Source organism: Cebus imitator, unplaced genomic scaffold (genome assembly GCF_001604975.1).
Source record: "Cebus imitator isolate Cc_AM_T3 unplaced genomic scaffold, Cebus_imitator-1.0 Scaffold34, whole genome shotgun sequence".
Classification (NCBI taxonomy): Eukaryota; Metazoa; Chordata; class Mammalia; order Primates; family Cebidae; genus Cebus; species Cebus imitator.
Window position 1 is genome coordinate 3154716 of NW_016107349.1, and position 18158 is coordinate 3172873.

General features: G+C 36.3%; 1 long non-coding RNA gene across 1 annotated transcript in view; it reads right to left on the reverse strand.

Annotated features, from left to right (window-relative positions):
• Positions 1–237: 237 nt before the first annotated feature.
• Positions 238–18158, reverse strand: part of LOC108301466 — a 25776-nt gene continuing 7855 nt past the window's right edge. Inside the window, exon 3 of the long non-coding RNA XR_001823890.2 lies at positions 238–264. This is a non-coding gene — a long non-coding RNA (uncharacterized LOC108301466). The remainder of the gene's footprint in view (positions 265–18158) is intronic.

The window sequence follows — 18158 nt, forward strand, 5'->3', positions numbered from 1 at the left end:
TCTTTTTAAATTTCTTTTTCTTTTTTTTTTTTTTTTTTGAGACAGGGTCTCACTTTGTCCACCAGGTTTGAGCTCAGTGATGTGATCTCAGCTCACTGCAGCCTCAACCTTCCAGGTTCAAGTGATCCTCCTGCCTCAGTCCCCAAAGTAGCTGGGACTATAGGTGTGTGCCACCAAGTCTGGCTAATTTGTTTTGTATTTTTCGTAGAGATGAGGTTTCATAATGTTGCCCATGCTGGTCACAAACTCCCGAGTTCAATCAATCTGCCAGCCTCGGCCTCCAAAGTGCTGGAATTACAGGCATGAGCTACCATGCTTTGCTCTTTTTTAAATACTCCAAAGAAATAAAGATGCTCTTTATTTTTTTCAAAAATGTTTCAGTTTTGTCTATTGCATTTACTTATTTAATGTCTGTGGAATAAAATATTTTGTAGATTATAAGATAATAATTCAATTTCATATTTTTTTCATGTGAATAACAAATTCTTCTCAAACCATGTACTGGGTTATTATCTATTTTTACCCATGATTGGAAAACCCAGTGGGATAATAAATCAAGTTTAAGTATATGAGTGCTTTTGTTTCTGAACTCTCTATTCTGTTTAATTGTTCTTTTAGTTTACCTATGCACAAATATTATTCATTACTTATTGGGATATAATTCTCATATCATACAAGTCATCCATTTAAATTATACAATCCAATGATTTTTAGTTTCTTCACAGGATTGTGTAACTATCATCACAATCTACTTTTAGAATATATTTATGCCTCTTAAAACAATGACATATTCATTAGCATCTACCCTCAACCATTTCTACCCACAATATACCTTACTCCAGGCCTAGGAAAGCACTAATCTACTTTCTTTATAGACTTTCCTGGCCTCTGCCTTTAATAAAATTTAATCCTACAATTATAGTATGTAGTCTTAAGTGACAGGCTTCTTTCATTTGGAATAATGTATTCAAGATTGATCCATGCATGTAGCAGTATTTCATTCATTTTTATTACTGAATAACATTCCATTATGTGAATATACTGCCTTATATTTATCTATTCATCAGTTGATGAACATTGGGTTGTTCTCAATGTTATAAATAATCCTGCTATGAACATTAACATACAAGTTTTTGTGTGGGCATATGTTTACATTTCTCTTGGACATATTCCTAGGAGGGGAATTCCTGAATCATATGGTCATTCTATGTTTAACTTTTGTAAAGAACTACCACACTTTTTAACAAAGCGGCTGTACAATTTTACACTTCCAAAAGTAATACATGAGGGTTAAGATTTTTCTAATTATTATAGGTTTAAAATATGCTTGTTATCTGGCAGTGAGTCCTCTAAAATGATTCTTTTCTAGAGTGTCTTGATTTTTTTCTGTTCAAAATAAATTTTAGAATTTACTTTACAGGTTCTACATGAATTCCCATGGGTATTTTGACTAGAACTGGATTGTAGATGATATTGGTAAAGAGTAACATCATTATCAAATTATATTTTCAAATCCATAAATATGCTGCATCTCCACTATTCACAATAGCAAAGAAATAGAATCAACCTAAATGCCCATTAATTATAAACTGGACTTTAAAATGTGGTACATATACACCCTGGAATACTATACAGCCATAAAAAAGAAGGAGATCAGGTCCTTTGTAGGAACACAGAGGTAGCTGGAGGCCATTACCCATAGCAAACTGACAGAGGAACAGAAAACTGATTACCCCATGTTCTCACTTACATGTGGAAACTAAATGATGAGATGACATGAACACATAGAGAAGAAAAACACATGCTGGAGCCTTTGGGAAGATGGAGGGTGGAAGGAGGGAGATGATGAAAAATAATAAATAAATAAGCATACTAGGCTTAACACCTGGGTAATGAAATTATCTTTACAGCAAACCCCCATGACACAAGTTTAGCTATGTAACAAATCCATACTTGTACCCCTGAACTTCAAATAAAACTTAAAAAACAGATGCTGCATCTCTCATTCATTTAATTATTTTTCAATTATATAAAGTTTTAAAAGTTTTTAAATGGTTATTTTGTGCCTTTGGTGGGATTTATTTCTAGCTGTATTTTTAATTTTTATTTATTCTAAATGGCTTTTTAAATGATATATTTACATATTTCATAAATTTAGAGGTAGCACTTACTCTGGCACTATTCTAAATGACAAACCAAGATATAAATATTTATGTGTGTGTGTGTGTGTGTGTGTGTGTGTGTGTGTGCGTGTGTGTGTGTGTGTCTGGTATGACTTCTCATCTGTGGCTTTTAGTGTGAATCCACTTCAATTTATTCACTGGCACTGGTTTACCATTTTAAATCAATTATACCAGTTTATTTAATAACAACATGTATCAACAAAAAAATTGTTTTTAATGATTAAAGGTGTTTTCTTGAAGAAGTGTATTTATACTCATTTTTACTCAGACACTTTGCCTCTTATTCAACTACTATTAAAAATCCTTATTAATATGGCAGCGATTGATAAAATGAGGCGAAAATTGTGGGAACTGGAATGCTAAGTAATCCAGGATGTTTCACATCAAATGTTTAGAAATTCATACAGTTGACTTCGATTTTTAAAATTTAGTTTCTTTAGAAAAACAAAAAAGTAGAAAAGTAAAGCATAAAAAATAATCTTTCCAGGTGCTCTGGGATTGAATACGTTCCTTATCTCTTTTAGCTTCCAGTGGCTAATCCTGGGTGTGATGTCTAATTCTATGTATCTACTTGATGGAGCCACAGCTTCCAGCAAACATTATTCTGGATGTATCTGTGAGAATGATTTTGTCTAAGATTTGCATTTACATTGACAGATTTTGAATAAAGCAGATTTCTCTCCTTAGTGTGTGGGTACCTTATCCAGTCAGTGAAAGGCCTTAAAAAAAAAAAAAAAAAAAAGTCTGACCTCTCTCACAAGAGGAAATTCTACCAGTAGCTTTTATTTTACCTATGGCTTTTAGTTTGACTCAACTTCAATTTACTTACTGGCATGGATTTACCATTTCAAATCAACTATAACAGTTTACTGAATAACAACATACCTCAACGAAACATAGTTTTTAATCATTAAAAGCATTTTATGGAGGAAACAGAGTTATACTTATTTTTATTGAATATAAATGATTAATTTACACAGTAAATAACAATTGGCATGTGATTATTGGCCTTCGGACTTCATCTGCAATATTGTGTTTCTTCTAGGCTCTCCATCCTGACTGCCTTTGACTTTGAACTGTTTCTTGAGTATCTAGCCTGATGACCTCACCCATCTGATTTTGAATTCATCAAGTGATATGGTTTGGCTGTGCCCCCACCCAAATCTCATCTTGAATTCCCATGTGTTGTGGGAGGGATTCAGTGGGAGGTAATTGAATCATAGGGGCAGGTCTATCCTGTGCTGTTCTCGTGATAGTGAATAAGTCTCATGAGGTCTGATGGTTCTGTAAGGGGGAATTTCCCTGCACAACCTCTCTCTCTCTTTGCCAGCTGCCATCCACGTAAGATGTAACTTGCTCCTCCTTTCCTTCCACCATTAGATGCTTCCATAGCCACATGGAACTGCAAGTCCACTAAGCCTCTTTCTTGTGTAAATTGCCCAGTCTTGGGTATGTCTTTATTAGCAGGATGAAAGCAAACTAATACACCAAGTCTTCACAATCATACAAGACAACCCCTTAAAATAAGTCTCTTTCTCTATATACATTTATATATACATCCTATGCATTCTGCTTCTTTGGAGAACTCTGATTATACACTGGGCTTGTGGCCACATCCCTCTAATCTCCACCTCCTTCTTCACATTGTCTTCTCCTCTGTGTCTGGTCTTCCTCAGCTTCTCTGTTGTAAGCATGCCTGTGATAGCTTTTAGGGTCCACCTAGATATTCCGGAATAATCTCCTTATCTCAAAATTCTTAATTTAATCACATCTGCAAAAGTTTTTCTAAATAAGGCAACATTTACAAACTCCACGGATAAGGTCTTGATTTTGGCGGTGGTTATTATTCAATGTATTACAACTTATAAGCATTAAAAGCCTGTACATACTGTCAAATAGTTTAAGGTTAAGCATTGAGCTAATCCAAAAACATGCTTTTGTCTGGAACACCTACAGCTTTGAAGTTAATTTCATTAGTTTCTTTCCTGAGGTTTTTTGAGAGTTAATATAATCTCAAGGACACTCTGTGCATGTTTTGTTGCTGTTGTTTGTTTTTCCCCAGAGCAAGTAAAATAGTACTGGAAATATCACATTTTTGAGATTTCCTGCAATCCATATTGCAGATGGTAGGACGTAGAAGATGAGGCCTTGTGTTGGAAAACAGAGGCTTTGATTCTGAGCTGACTCTAACACTTAACTTGCTGTGTGACTTTGGGTAGGTCATTCTCTTGACTTCATTTTTCTCATCTATAAAATGTTTGCTTATATAATCTTTGTGGTACTTTGTCATTGTAAAATTTTATGAACTTAAGTCTATAAACCTCCTTCTTTTATGATGATGTCTCTTGATGGGAGAATAGCTGATCCAGCTGTTTCTTATTATCCATCTCACCTAAAACCCAGGTTGTCTGAGTGAATTACTGGAATATTCTAAAAGTGATTCAACAATTTGACATTTTAAAGGGGATGAAATCATTTTGATATACAACCAACATATGTTAAACAATGTTAACCCATTTAACATAACATATTTATGTCAAGCTAAAACACTATGTATTTTACATCAGTATTTAAATCTCAAATCACAGATGATAAGTTTTCACTCTGGGTAGATGATAAATGGTAGAGAAAATCATCAAGCTGTTTACTAACAATATGCCAAAAGTTTATTTTATTATTATTATTATTACCCAGGTACACACAAGTGTTTATTTGTTTTAATTACTAAGCCCATGAATGCCATGAATATTTATTTTTTTAATTTTTGAAATTTATATATATATATATATATATATATATATTATTGCACTTTAGGTTCTGGGGTACATGTGCAGAACATGCAGGATTGTTGCATAGGTATCTACATGGCAATGTGGTTTGCTGCCTCCATCCCCCCAACACCTATATCTAGCATTTCTCCCCATATTATCCCTCCCCAACCTCCCCACCCTATGCTGTCCCTCCCCTATTTCCCCCAACAGACCCTAGTGTGTGATGCTCCCCTCTCTGTGTCCATGTGTTCTCATTGTTCAACACCCGCCTATGAGTGAGAACATGTGGTGTTCGATTTTCTGTTCTTGTGTCAGTTTCCTGAGAATGATGGTTTCCAGATTAATATTTCCAAAATTTCTACAAATAAGCAGAAATGTCTAATTTGCATGATGAGAATTTACAAGGAAATCTATTGCTTTTTAAATTTATATAGGTGTAAAATGCAAAAAGGGAGTAATTAAATGATTTTTTATGTTAATAATAATCATGAATACTGTGACAAGAAACTAGGATTTTAACATTACTTTGCAGTAATGCCAATTATCCAGATTTTAATAGTTTTGATAATATATCATTTTTTTAGATTGCAGTAGTACTTTGATGAAGAATAGTCCTATGTAGTTAAAAATAATAAAAACTGTTTTCATTGGAGGACACACAGTGTACAATCAGAAAACCATAAGTAGATAACTCAAGAAGATTTTTAACAGTTTCAAACAACAATAGGATATATCTATATCTTATTCAAACATTCCTCAACTGCTTCCTTAACATATATTATTATTTTCATATAGTTGCTGATCAATTTATGAAGTAAAGAGTTTAAAATTTATAATATTCAATATTTGTTTATAGAAAAAGGTTCAAATCTATCTTGTGTTTTTTCTTTATATCTTACATTCTAATATTTGTTAACATTTTGAGTATTAATGAACTACATATACAATTATTTGCTGAAACTTCTTATAAAATGAGAATTTCTTTGCCCCCAAGAAACATGAAATTCAATTGCTTAATGGAGTTTCTTTCTGTAGGTATTTTAAGTGGACACATTGCCAGTATAACCAAACTAGCTTGTGTTGTCTAGAACATGTGAACGGAAGGATATTATATTGAGGAAAGATCAAAATGTCCAAATTGTCTGTAGAGTCAGAACTCTATTTCCTTTGTGTGTGTGTGTGTGTGTGTGTGATGGAGTCTCACTGTTACCTAGGCTGGAGTACAATGGCGCAATCTCAGCTCACTGCAACCTCTGTCTCCCAGGTGCAAGCAATTTTCCTGCCTTAGCCTCCCGAGTAACTGGGACTACAGGCATGCACTAACATGACCGGCTAATTTTGAATTTTTAGTAGAGAGAGGGTTTCACCATGTTGGTCAGGCTGGTCTCAAACTCCTGGTCTCAAGTGATCTGCCACCTCGGCCCCTCAAAGTGCTGGGATTATAGGCATGAACTATCGTGACTGGCCAATAACTATTTTTTCTATGACTCCTCTTAGAAAGGCAGTAAAGTGGCAACTAATAGCACAAGTAAATTATCTTGGCTTGATTGCCTGCTACATAGGCAAGTTGCTGTGTTTCTCTGGGCCTCCATTTCTGTAACTTTAAAATAGATATAATAACTGGATCTATGAGGATTAAGTGAATACTAACACTGAGTAAATTATTAATTAACGTAACATATTGATATTTTAAAGATATCATGAATTACTCTTTTCCATGAATTTGAGGAATCTATGTTCCATTTTCTAAAGGAATTTCCCATTTGTTTTATGGTTGATGGACAGGTTGTATTTTTCAAAAATGCTCATAGTAGTATTTATGGTCTCATGTAGTCTTCTAAAATTTGCAACTTCTCAATAAAAGGAGTGGAGTTTAATTCTCCTTGTGAGCACTGGATGGCATTAAGGCATTAAGGATTCATCCTAAAGGATAGACTGTGGCAACAGAGATGTATGACTCCAAGGCTAAGTTATGCTAGACGGCAGAGTTGCTTCCTCTCTCTTCCTCTTTCGTTCTTGCTCTGCATCTCTCTTTCAATCTGTCTCTTTTCTCCCTGTGTTCCTGGATGTTTACCCTTGGAACCCATTCTCCATGCTCTGAGGAAACCTAAGCCACATGGAGAGAGCATAGTTGTTCTAGCTGACAGTCCCAGCTAAGGTCTGGCTGCCATCCTGACATGAAAGTGATCAAGGGCCAAGGTTCCAGATAATCCCAGCCTTTAAACCATCACAGCTGATGCCAAGCAGAGCTGAGAGGACCTATTCTTGCCAAAACCTGACCAAATTGCATATTAATGAATAAAATGAATGTTGTCATTATTGTAAGCCACACATTTTGTGATAATTTGTCACACAGGCTTAGTAACTGGAATAGTAGGCAATGCAAATACATCATGAATTAGAAAGTACTTGCAAAAATATAAGGGAGTCATGTAGAAGCTTATTCAGCTTTAGGTAATAGTAAGAAAATTAAGATACAAAAATGTATGGACATCTCTATTTGAATTAGCAGGATATACAGCCCAAGTTTTGGCATCTGCAAACCCTACATTCCAGCTCCAATCTTACTTTGCTGCAAAACTTTGTGCATGTTATTTTTCCTTTCTTCGCTTGAGTTTCCTGGGAGTATATATAGAAAATGCCTCATAGAACTACTGAGGATAAACATAGATAATAGACAGAACAAAGTAAAGCCTTTGTAAATGTCAACTATTGTTTTCATTCATTCACCGGACAATATTTAATGAGTACCCTCTGTGCTGTAGGCACTTCCATAGCCCCAGGGAATACGCTAGTGAACAAAGTGGACACAGTCCCTACCTCTCAGAGCTTAATATCTCTGTATGAAGACCTACTACTTTGTTTGTTTGTAACATTGTTAGTCTCTTATTAACACATTATTTGGGCTATTTCCTGTGTAATAACCAATTCTCTCTCTATAATTTAACCTTCCTCCTCATCATCTTCTTTCAATTGTGTACCCTCCTCGAAAATAATGATCTGTTCATTTAGCAAATCTGAGCGCATTCATTTTAGACAAATCCTTATTCCTTATCCCTACCACCTTCAGAAAACTCCTATATATAACTCTTTGTGATCTTGTTCATACAACAGCTTTTATTTTGTTTCATTTAAAAAAAAAATATGAGTGAACTCCTACCAAATGCTGTGCACCTACTGGGAATCATTCGTGAACAAGACAGCACGTATTCAGATTAGTCACATTTCTCTCTCCTTTATTCTGCTATGTGTTCCCAAAGGGTAGGATCTTTGTTTTACTTATCTTTGTCCTCCAGTATTGTCTCCAGAATGTAGTAAGTACTCATTAGAAGTTTTTTTTTAAATGAATAAATGCTTAATTCTCTAAATTTAAATGTATTGTTGAAGAGACAAATTGAGTTTGTCTTTCTCACAAATGATTCATTTACTGAAGTTCCCTATAGAATGGCAGAATTATAAAAGAAATACTTGACACCCTTTATAGCACAGCACTGCCTTAACTCATATACTCTAGAGGTAGTAATTTATAATATATTTTCTTTTCATAGCAATAGTGCTTAGAAATGATAGATGGTGAAGGTAACCTTTTTAACCAAAATAATGCCAAATGTTTAGTTTGGAAATGAAATATACATAAGGAAAATTGAGTAGCTGGAAAAACTGGTACTTCATAGAATGTGAGATCAAAATATGTGACATTTTTGAGAGAACTTAGAGGTGAGGGAAATTATTTTTCTTTCATGTGGTCGTGTCAGGCTTTTCTATAAATGTTATGTGTGTTTTACCAGTTTACAGTGGCAGGAGAATGAAGAAGGAAAGGTCAAGTTCATACAATCTGCTAGAATTTAATTTGCAACTTTTATTTTTTAAATTTGCCAATTGTTCAAATTTTTCTGTGAACATTTTTATAAAAGAAAAATATAATTTTTCATAGTTGTCATTGGATAATTTAATTTATTAATGCCTCTGAATAATGAGTAACTTGATTCACACTTAGTGTTCTCCTGGGATTAGTATTTTAGTGAAAATAACCATGTGTCTGGGTCTTGGACACCCTAAAGCTCCTGACATGTCTGTTTCAAGGTATTCGGGATTGTCTGTGGTTTTCTCTCTTCCAAGGTTTTTGAAAATTGTTTTTCTCTTTCATTCTAGTATTCTACCCCCACTTAAGAAGTTAGTGGGCAATAGTAAAACCAGAATTATCTGCACATTAAAGTATCTCCCACACTTTCTCCAGTAACACTCATCTACTTAGTCTCGACAGACCATGTTGAGTGTCACGCCACCTCCATGATGCTCAGTATGACAAGATGTCTCTCCATATCTGCATATTTTCTACGGAATTCGACAAAAAAATGGTCTTGGAGGGACATCTACACTTTTATTTCCTGAAAATTTTATTAGAAAAGCACATTGTCAAATATAAAGACTATCTACTTCATATCAATTTAGATTTCATTTTTATGTAATTAAATCTTTCTTGACAGCATCAAGCGTGATTGATTTTTTTAAAAAAATCTAACTACAAAGCATACATTTTATTTTAAAAATAATATTTTATCAACTGCTGGGCTCTAAGATCATCCCAAGTAGATATTCCAGTAAAGAAAAACAGCTGAAGTCTAAAACTTGTAATGAAAAAATTAATATCATGTGTTTAAAATTGTGAGCAAGTGAATAATGAGCAACCATTTTCCAACAATTTAGTGCATCAGGAACAGCACTTCAGGGAGTCTACGTTATCCTATTGCCAGAATAACGTGATAGAATTGAAGGGACATATATACAATATTAAATGCAAAATAAACTGAATAAATAATCAGAGAATGTTAAATACCTAATATATTTTAAACCTTAAGCATACAAACAGAATGCTGGATTCAACTTACCCACTAAAGTAGAAGGTTCTGAAGAATAGGCCTCTGGATATAACTTGTACACATGGACATACATATATGTACATGCATGCACAAAGACACACAAACAAAACCATGTGACCCACATCATAATAACCCCCGTTGTTGGTAACTCATATGAACATCTGTTCAATAAGTCATGTATTTGTGTGTAAAAAATTATAAAACAATAAATTGTAAATAAGCATATGAAAAAATACTCCACATCATATGTCATCAGAGAAATGTAGATTAAAGCACTGAGATATCACCACACATGTATAAAATGGCCAAAATCCTGAACACTGACAACATCAAATGCTGGCCAGGATGTGGGGCAACAGGAACCCTTATTTGCTGCTGGTGGGAATGCAAAATGGTACAGTCACTATGGCATACACGTGGGCAGTTTCTTACATAAGCAATCATACCCTTACCTGATGATCCAGCATTCAGGAACTCTTGGTATTTACTCAAAAGTGTTTAGGCCTGGGTGCAGTGGTTCACGCTTGTAATCCCAGCACTTTGGGAGGGTGAAGTGGGTAAATCACCTGAGGTCAGGAGTTTGAGAACAGCCTAGCTAACATGGCGAAACCTCGTCTCATACTAACAATACAAAAATTATCTGGTCTTAGTGGCAAGCACCTGTAGTCCCAGTTACTCAGGAGGCTGAGGCAGGAGAATAACTTGAACACGGGAGGTGGAGGTTGCAGTGAGCCGAGATTGCACCACTGCACTCCAGCCTGGGTAACACAGTGAGACTCCATCTCAAAAAATAAAAATAATTAATAAAAATAATAAAAAGAGTTGAAAACTATATCCACACAAAAACTTGCACAGGGATGTTTATAGCAGTTTTATTCATAATTATCCAAACCTGGAAGCAACCTGTTAGTAAGTGAATGGATTAATAAACTGGTATATCCAGGCAATAGAATATTATTCAGTGCTAAAAAGAAATGAGTTATCAAGCCACAAAAAGATAAGGGGGATAATTGAATGCATATTACAATCTAAAAGAAGCTACACTGTATGGTTCCAAGTATATGACATTCTGGAAAAGGCAAAATTATGGAGATAGTAAAAAGATCACGGGCTTCCAAAGGATAAGAGGGAAGGACAGACAAATAGATGGAGCACGGCAAGATTTTTAGGGCAGTAAAACTACTCTGTATGATACTATAATGGTGGTTGCATTACATTATACATTTATACATTTGTCTACACCCATAGAATATATAAGACCAAGAGTGAACCTTAATGTAATCTATGGAATCTGGGTGATAATGAAGTGTCATCAGTAGCCTCATCAGTTATTAACAAAGATGCCACTCCAGTGGGGAAGGTAGAAATGGGGAGGCTATGCATGTGCAGGGAAAGGGGAATATATAGAAAATTCTTTACTGTGTACCACATTTTGCCAATCCCTGGTCAAAGGCAATTAGGGCAGAGATGATCATGATTTAAAATATTAAGCCAAATTCTAGGCAGTTAATGTCTACAGACAATTTGTATCTAGTTCTAAGGATAAACCACATGTGTGTAGTATAATATTTCACAAATGTTGTCCTGACCCAGGTTTGGGATTATGGCTAAGAATTCTTAATTACCCTTCATGGGCAGTTTGCTAAGCATACATCTTAACCACTTTCCTTATTGGGCTTTAACAATTCCAGGTTATAATATACACCAAATTGCCAGAGATGTCCAGATGCTAATATCTTGACACAGCCCCTTTTTCCTGGAGTCCATGGAATTATGCAAAACATCCATATATAAGAAGGCTACAAAACCTAGCAACCCCTTCCTGCTTGCCATATATAGAAAAGTCACCTCCTACAGTTCCAACCAGCTGCTACCTTTTCCCTGGGTAGAAATCCCTGTGTAACAACCTTCTCTCCTTCAGAGCTGTAAGTTAGAAAGAATTCTTCTACCTTTCATCTATCCTGGGGTCACTGTGTCGTCCCTCATCAGAACCTAATGAATGTTGAAACACTGTAACCCTGTATAAAACAGAAGTAAGCCAATTACCATAAAATGATTGCCATCTGCTGTGGACATATGACCAGGCTTACCCATGGATGGGGGCTGCCATAGCTGAAACTGAGATTAGGCTTTGGGCAAGTACTTTGTAGAATTATATAGGAATATGTACATTTAATAGAGCACGTTTAAGGTAAAACAGCTTTACAGACTGCTTACATCTGAGAATTCTGTGCTAAGCACCCCTTCCTCTGCCCATCTGCCTACACGTGCAGACAGGCCATGCACACCTGCTGACTTTTTAGGAGAAGATCTATTTCTACCAAAAGCAAATGGGGCAAGAGTCTGAGAGCAGGCCTCTGGTCCACCTGCTTCTTTGTATTTTCTGTTTCTTCTTCCATTCTTTTTATAAATGGCAATAGGAGAAAAAATATAAACAACATTTAAAATATTTCTCTGCTTTTTTTCTCCAGTTCTCTAAGTTTTCTTGAGACAAAATTATATATTACCAAAGAAAAGAACTATTCCACTGTAGAATATCTTGGTTCCATCTTTGAAAGGTAATGTTCTCTTTTCACTTATTCCTCTAGAGGTATTTTTACTACTCACTAAATGGCAGAAAGAAAATATCTTTAATATTTAAAATTATTTTGGAAGATTTAACCTCTTAGGGTTTAGAAGTAAATGACCAATACCTTATATCAATTACAATCAATTTTATTTTATTTTTTATAATTGTAAAATAGTAATTAAGAAATATAAAAATAGTTTTTCTTTGTTTAGTTTTAATACTATTATATATTTTTCACATTTGTAAAACATTGTACATAATTTTATATTTTGTTAAAATAAGTATTTCAGTGATAGCCTCAAACATTATATTTATAAGAAAACTACTATCATGAACCTACAGGAAATCAAACCATTCATTAATTCATCCACAATTTCTAAAAAGAAAATATATCCTTTTTTTCTGTACTGTCTTGGGAAATCCCAAGGAAAGAATGGAGGGGTTATCAGAATACAATGATAAATTTTGACAATCCTTGTAGTCTGACAATTGTCTTCATCATATGAAAACCTACAAAGTGTTGAAAAAACAAACATACTAAAAACAGATTCAGATGTCAAAATAGTAATATCAAGTAGAGGCAAATTTGTAGCAAATTATGTTAAATAACTTAAAAAGACAATTTTAATGGAAATGAACATGAGGTTGTCCAATATAATTTGGTTCTAAAATTTATGATGCAAATAACATAATAAATACAAAAGAAAAAATACGGCTATAATAGAGGTTAGAGATTTGAATTAGTCAATCTTAAATGATCAAGATGACAACAGATGTGTTCATGAAACACCATCATTCCAATTTTAACCCCGGGAAATTGAGGCTCGAAAAAGTTATTTAACCTAAACCTAGATCACAGTTACTAAGGTGACAAAACAAAATTTGAAACTCTTTCTGACTCCAGGTTTTAATTACTGAACCCCTTAACCTCTGTACCATATGGAATCTTAGAGGACAGTGCTTGTTTACCTTTGTAATTGTATATTCAGCATCTAAAGATTGTCAAAGTTATATGACCTTGGTCCTTGTATATCCTGACTGGGAGACACCTCCCGGCAGGAATCAATAGACACTTCATACACGAGAGCTCTGGCTGGCATCTAGCAAGTGCCTCTCTGGGACCAAGCTTCTAGTGGAAGGAACAGGCAGCAATATTTGCTATTGTGCAGCCTCCTCTGGTGATACACAGTCAAACAGGTTCTGCAATGGACCTCCAGAAAACTCCAGCAGACATGCAGCAGAGGGGCCTGACTGTTAGATGGAAAACTAACAAACAGAAATAAATAATATCAACATCAACAAAAAGGACATACACTCAGAGACCCCATCCAAAGGTCACCAACATCAAAGACCAAAGGTAGGTAATTCCACGAAGATGGGGAGAAACCAGAACAAAAAAGCTGAAAATTCCAAAAACCAGAATGTTTCTCTTCCTCCAAAGGATCACAACTCCTTGCCAGCAAAGGACCAAAACTAGATGGAGAATGATTTTGATGAATTGACAGAAGTAAGCTTCAGAAGGTGGGTAATAATAAACTCCTCTGTGCTAAAGGTGCATTTTCTAACCCAATGCAAGGAAGCTAAGAACCCTGAAAAAAGGTTAGACAAATTACTAACTAGAATAAACAGTTCAGAGAATAATATAAATGACTTGATGGAGCTAAAAAACACAGCATGAGTAGTTCATGAAGTATACAGAAGTATCAACAGCTGAATCAATTAAGCAGAAGAAAGAGTATTAGAGATTGAAGATCAACTCAATTAAATAAAGCAATAAGACAAGATTAGAGAAAAAAGAATAAAAACAAACAAAGCCTCCAAGAAATATGGGATTATGTGAAAAGACCAAACCTACGATTGATTGGTGTACCTGAAAGTGCTGGGGAGAATGGAACCAAGTTGGAAAACACACTTCAGGATATTATCCAGGAAAGCTTCCCCAGCATACCAACATTCAAATTCAGGAAATACAAAGAATACCATGAAGATACTCCTCAGGAAGAACACCCCAAGATACATAATTGTCAGATTCATCAAGTTTAAAATGAAGGAAAAAATGTTAAGAGTAGCCAGAGAAAAAGCTCAGGTTACCCACAAAGGGAAGCCCATCAGACTAACAGTGGATCTCTCAGCAGAAACCCTACAAGCCAGAGGAGAGTGAGGTCCAGTATTCAACATGCTTAAAGAAAAGAATTTTCAATCCAGAATTTCATATCTAGCAAAACTATGCTTCATAAGTGAAGGAGAAATAAAATCCTTTACAGACAAGCAAATTCTGAGAGATTTTGTCACCACTAGACCTACCTTACAAGAGCTCCTGAAGGAAGCACTGAACATGGAAAGGAACAACTGGTACCAGCCACTGCAAAAACATACCAAATTGTAAAGACCATCAACACTACGAAGAAACTGCACCAACTAACAGGCAAAATAACTACCTAGCATCATAATGACAGGACCTAATTCACACATAACAATATTAACCTTAAATTTAAATGGGCTAAATGCCCCAATTAAAAGACATAGATTGGCAAATTGGATAGTCAAGATCCATGAGTGTACTGTATTCAGGAGATCCATCTCATCTGCAAAGACAAACATAGTCTCAAAATAAAGGGATGGAGGAATATTCACAAAGCAAATGGAAAGCAAAAATAAAGCAGGGATTGCAATCACAGTTTCTGATAAAACAAACATTAAACCAACAAAGATCAAAAGAGACAAAGAAGAGCATTACATAACAGTAAAGGGATCAATGCAACAAGAAGAGCTAAGTGTCCTAAATATATATGCACCTAATACAGAAGCACCCAGATTCATTAAGCAAGCTTTTAGAGACCTACAAAGAGACTTAGACTCCCATGCAATAATAGTGGGAGACTTTAAAACCCCACTGTCAATATTAGACAAATCAACGCGACAGAAAATTAACAAGGATATCCAAGACTTGAACTCAGATCTGGACCAAGCGGACATAATAGACATCTACAGAACTCTCCACCCAAAATCAACAGAATATACAATCTTCTCAGGACGACAATGCACTTATTCTAAATTGACCACACAATTGGAAGTAAAACAGTCCTTGACAAATGCAAAAGAAGGAAACAATAACAACCAGTCTCTCAGACCACAGTGCAATCAAATTAGAACTCAGGATTAAGAAACTCACTCAAAACCACATAACGACATGGAAACTGGGCAATCTGCTCCTAAATGACTACTGGGAAAACAATGAAATGAAGGCAGAAATAAAGATATTCTTTGAAACCAATGAGAACAAAGGCACAATGTACCAGAATATCTGGGACACATTTAAAGCAGTGTGTAGAAGGAAATTTATAGCACTAAATGCCCACAAGAGAAATGAGGAAAGATCTAAAATTGACACCGTAACTTCACAACTTAACAAACTAGAGAAGCAAGAACAAACAAATTCAAAAACTAGAAGAAGATAAGAAATAACTAAGATCAGAGCAGAAATGAAAGAGATGGAGATATGAAAAACTCTTCAAAAAATCAATAAATCTAAATGCTGTTTTTTTGAAAAGGTCAACAAAATAGATAGACTGTTAGCCAAACTAATAAAGAAGAAAAGAGAGAAGAATCAAATAGATGCAACAAAAAAAACGATAAAGGGGATATCACCACCAATCCCACAGAAATACAAATTACCATCAGAGAATAATATAAACACCTCTATGCAAACAAACTAGAAAATTTAGAAGCAATGCATAAATTTCTGGACACAAATACCCTCCCAAGACTGAACCAGGAAGAAGTCGAATCCCTGAATAGACCAATAACAAGTTCTGAAATTGAGGCAGTAATTAATAGCCTACCAACCCCAAAAAGTCCAGAAGCAGATGGGTTCACAGCTGAATTCTACCAGAGGCATAAAGAGGAGCTGGTACCATTCCTTCTGAAACTAGTCCAAACAATAGAAAAAGAAGGATTCCTCCCTAACTCATTTTATGAGGCCAGCATAATCCCGATACCAAAACCTGGCAAAGACACAACAAAAAAAGAAAATTTCAGGCCAATATCCCTGATGAACATTGATGAGAAAATCCTCAATAAAATACTGGCAAACCAAATCCAGCAGCACATCAAAAAGCTTATCCACCATGATCAAGTCAGCTTCATCCTTGGGATTCAAGGCTGTTTCAACATATGGAAATCAATAAATGTAATCCATCACATAAAGAAAACCAAAGACAATAACCACAGGATTATATCTATAGATGCAGAAAAGGCCTTCAACAAAATTCAGCAGCCCTTCATGCTAAAAACTCTCAATACACTAGGTATTGATGGAATGTATCTCAAAATAATAAGAGCTATTTATGACAGACTCACAGCAAAAATCATACTGAATGGGCAAATACTGGAAGCATACCCTTTAAAAACCAGCACGATGTAGGGATCTAAGATGGCCAATTAGGAGCAGCTCAGGATTGCAGCTCCCAGCGACAGCACAGAGGGTGAGTGGACACCACATTTCCAGATGGATTTTTATTGCCCACAGACCAGGAGACTCCCAGGCGGAGGAGCCCCATGGGTCACCAGCGTGGCTAGTTTGGCTGGCGCAGCTGTTTTGGCCAGTGCAGCTGTTTTCATAAATGTTGCTGTTTTGGCCGGCACAGCTATTTTGCCAGTGACCCGGTGCGGCAGTTCTCCGTACAAAATACACAGGTCTGGGTGCCATTTTAGCTGGTGATTGGAGCTCCGGGAAGGCAGAGTCACCAATTCATCTGATTAAAAAGGAGACTGAAGCAGGGAGCCAGGCCAGGAGATTCCCGGGCAAAAAAGCTCCACGAATCTCAGCGCAGCTGTTTCAGCCGGTGCAGTGGGTTGCCACATGGGAAATTACACAGATCCCAGTGCCTTTTCAACAGGTGACTGGAAAACCTGGGAGACAGTTGACCGTTCAACTAAAAAAAAAAAGAAAAGGCTCTGAGGCAGGGAGCCAGGTGATAAGGCTCGACTGGTCCCACCCCCACAAAAAAACAGCAATCAGAAATGCTCTGGATTGAGAGTTTCACAGCAAGCACAGATGAACCTGGGATGATCCAGCTTTGTGGGGGAGGGGCATCCGCCATTACCAAGGCAGTCCACCACTACAGAGGTAGTTTCCCATTGCTGAGGCAGCCCGCCATTGCCCAGGCAGCCCAACATTACAGACAGAGTCCACCATTATAGAGGTGGGCTACCATTGCTGAGGCAGTTCTAACTACACTCATATAAACAGGACTGCAGCAAAGTTCACACGGCAGCTGGGTGGAGCCCACAGCAGCTCAGCAAAGCCTCTGCAGGCAGACAGTGACTAGGTTGCCTCCTCACTGGGCAGGGCAGCCCTATAAAAAGGCAGCAGCACAACAGAAAATCATAAATAAAGCCCTAACTCCCTGAGACAGAGCACTTGGGGAAAAAAAAAGGCAGGGGTGCTTATGAGCTCTGCTGCAGCAGACTTAAACATACCTGCCCAGCAGCTCTAAATGAACAATGAAGATCACAGCTCTGCACTTGAACTCCTATAAAGGTCAGACTATCTCCTCAAGCAGCTCCCTGACACCCATATATCCAAAGAATCACCTCATAAAGGAGAGCCCAGACTGACATCTGGCGGGTATCCTTCTGGGACAAAGATAGCAGAAGAAGAAACTGACAGGAACCCTTACTGTTCTGCAACTGCTGTAGGTGATCCCCAGCCAAGCAGGGTCTGGAGTGGACCTCAGCAGTCCTACAGGAGAGG